Below are 3,311 nucleotides of genomic sequence, written 5' to 3'. Positions count from 1 at the left end.
GGGCTTCTGCACCGAGTTGGCCCACCTGACCTTTCATTCTTCTCTTGCTCTTTGTCAGCAAGGAGAAGAAAAAGAAGCTCTCCCTCAAGCTGGAGTCACACGGGCGAGGTAAGGACGACTTCCTGAGTGCTGGCTCCAGTCCTCTGCTCCGCCAGCTGACCTATCGAGGGGCTACCACCACATTCTCTAGATTTGTCCATCGGTCTGTGCCAGAGTGAGCAACAACGCAGTAGGTGGAGTTTCTGTAGTGTAGTGGTTATCACATTTGCCTAACACGCAAAAGGTCCCTGGTTCAAAACCAGGCAGAAATATGCTGGCTTCCTTTTCCCAGATCCCCTTGTTGTTCAGAAAGGCCACTCCTCCTATTGACCTGTCCCTGGGATAACTCCAACCCCTGCATGACAGAGGATGCTGACAGCAGTGAAGAAAGCACCTTGGTGTCAGGCTGGAGAACCTAGAGTAGTTAGGCCAGTCACCATTTGGAGGCTTGTGGCTTGGCCACCTCTGCTGTTGGAGGTTGGCCTATAGAGGCTCTCACTTCCTGCTGGGCTCCTTTGCGTGACTGGCCAAAGGAGGAAGTGAGGCAGGAATGGGGCAATAGAGGAAAGTTGAGCTGAGGAAGGCAGGGAAGAAGCTGTGAGGCTAAGTGGGGTTAGTAGAGCACCACCCTTCATTCTGCAAAGCCTGGGGAGGTGTGGTTGGCTACTGGGAGGTAGAATCCTGTGCCTGCCTCTTGGCTTCCCAGGAGTGGCTACTTGCAGCCCAGGAGAAGAAGGGAGGTTCTGGGTGAAAGGAAAACAAGCAAAGCTGAGTCCAAGTGGAGAATGGCGGCTCCTTTATGGCCAACCTGGGGGCATGACTGATGGTTTTAGAGGTGGAGGCTGGGCTGCCTGTGAGCAACTGGGATCCAGGAAACCCCCACCTGCCCTTCTGAGGGCTGAACCCATGGAGGTGCGGTTGGCTGCTGGGAGACAGACCCCTGTGGCTGCCTGTTGGCATCCCAGTGATGGCTACTTGCAGCCCAGGAGTAGCGGGGTTCTGGGGGGAAGGAAAAGCAGCAATGGTGAGGCTGAGTGGGCTCCTTTCTGGCCGAGATGGTGGACTGTGGTGAGTCTGGGAGTTGCCTGTAAGCCATAAGTGCATGTAGTGCAGTGAAAACTGCTGCTCCATTCTGGCAGACCTGGGGGCACCATGGATGACTTGGGAGTGGGGGCAGGGCGCTGGCTGTGAGCAAATGGGATCCAGGAAGCCCCAGCCTGCCCCTCCAGGGGCCGAGTCTTCTTCTCTCCTGCCATGGGGAGCCCGACCTTAAGCCTGCCCAGCATGTGCAGCAGCTCGAGCATTAAGCCTTCCTGTGTGCATAACTGAACTACGCCCTAGTGTAATAAGGTGTAAAGTTTAGATTGTGAATTTATCTTTAATTTCCATGGTAATTTACTTTGATCTTTTATTCCTACCACTTATAATCCTTAAAACTCCATCTTTCTGTAGTTAATAAATCTGTTCTATGCTCTACTTAAACTGGTGTATTTTGCTTGAAGTTCTTGGGAAATCTCAGCTCCATTACAAGGCTGGTTCATGTACTATTCACAGTGAGGGAGGGGTGGACCCTGTGTAATAAACTCACACTGATCAGGCTTCTGATTAAGGCAAGATGGTATGACCCAGGGGTGTAAGGCTGCATAGCTGTAGGGGGGGCGACTTTCTGTCATTAGTGTTATGAGTGGCTGCAGAAGCATTCATGTAATTCAGTTGGCTGTGTCCCTACCTACGGATGTCTGTGTAAGTGCAATATCTGCCAGAGATTCACAGCTTGTCTCAGCATCACATGTGTGAGAGGGAGCCCAGGTGGTGGGACAAAGGGCTCAGGGGTCCCACTGTTCAGGTTGCATCCCATAGATCCCATCACAGACTTTCAACAACCACAGCGGGTGCTCACTGAGACAGAGAGAGAGAGATGCCAAAATAGTGATCTCCAGTGCCAGCAGACACTATCAGGAATTCAGTGCACAGAGAAGACCCTGCTAGTGGAAAATGCCTTTGAAAAAGGCCCTTCTGTCCCCAGCTGTGATCGTACAGTGCTCAGTGCTCTGCGTTGTGGCCTCAAGAGTCATGGATGCAAGTTGAGTTACGATGACCTTTTCCTTGTCTCCACATTTCTTAGGTGTCTCTTCCAACACTTGTCAGAAAAAATGACCGGTTTCTTTTGGAAGCATTTGCATTGCAAGGCAGAGGCAGTCTTCTCTGCTTCCTCAAAAGATTGACCAAAAAGTGTGAGGAGTGGACAGATTTGGCAAGGCACCACTGGGTGCTGCATCTCTAACCTCTACTTTACCTGGCAAGTGCCTCTGGGACTTTTCTCCCAGCTGCTCCATTTTTCATCAGTGACAATCAAAAGGAAGATGACATGACATCTGTGTGTGGACATCCCCAGCGAATCACAAGGACGTGTGGTGCAGGCTTTTGTGTTGCAGCAATTGCAGCCAAAGCAACCACCATGCCAATGCCAGTCACAGCAGCCTTTTCATCAACTCCAGGCTTGTGATTTGATTCTTTCCAACGTTTCTCTCCAAAAAAGCCTTTTCCTTATCAAGCAATGACTTGGATACCAAGGGAGGTCTCTTCTGTTTCCTAGAAAGACACAGGAAAATGTGAGCAGAGGAGACCAAACCCGTAGAACAAGGTACTACTGGGATTTGAACCCAGGATTTTCTGTTTACTAGGCAGGTGCTTAGGCCACCCAAGCCAGGGTGCCTGCCTTGAGAAATTACTTGCAACTGTTCTCTTTGATGGTCCAGGACAACACCTGCAAATTCCAAACTACAGACATTCCCCATTTCCCTCAAGACTTGCACGGAAGAACTGGGAGGCCAAGCCAGGATCTTCTGGTTACTAGGAAGACACTTCAGCCAGCTCTTCCCAAAGATCACTATCTAAAGACCTTTAAACAGCCTCTGTAGATGTTCACTGACAAAGAGATGCCAAAATAGAGTTCTCCACTGCCTGCAGCCATCACACTACCAGGAGTTCTGCGCACAGAGAGGCCCCTGCTGGTGGAAAAGGCTTTGGGAGAGACTCTTCTGACACCAGCCTGTGCTCATATACTGTTTAGCACTTTGTGTTGTGACTTCAGCATCCACAGATGCCAGTTGAGTTGGGGGACATTTTTCCTGTCTCCACATTTGTCTAATGGCTCCTTTCAACACTTGCCACCAAAAAGACTTGTTTCTTTTGCAAGCAATGTGCAGCTAGGCAAAGGCAGTCTTCTCCATTTCCTCAGAAGATCACCAAGCTGTGGGGAGAGAAGACAC

At 50.4% G+C, this 3,311-nt stretch overlaps 1 non-coding gene across 1 annotated transcript; it reads left to right on the top strand.

The window, feature by feature from the left end:
- The first annotated feature begins 238 nt into the window (after positions 1-238).
- Positions 239-311, top strand: TRNAV-AAC (transfer RNA valine (anticodon AAC)). The gene has a single exon. It is a non-coding gene; the product is annotated as a tRNA-Val (tRNA).
- The last annotated feature ends 3,000 nt before the right edge of the window (positions 312-3,311 follow it).

This window comes from Gopherus flavomarginatus, unplaced genomic scaffold, assembly GCF_025201925.1.
Source record: "Gopherus flavomarginatus isolate rGopFla2 unplaced genomic scaffold, rGopFla2.mat.asm mat_scaffold_35_arrow_ctg1, whole genome shotgun sequence".
NCBI classification, from domain to species: Eukaryota; Metazoa; Chordata; order Testudines; family Testudinidae; genus Gopherus; species Gopherus flavomarginatus.
The sequence above is the reverse complement of the archived record's forward strand: the minus strand, read 5'-3'. Positions and strand labels throughout refer to the sequence as shown.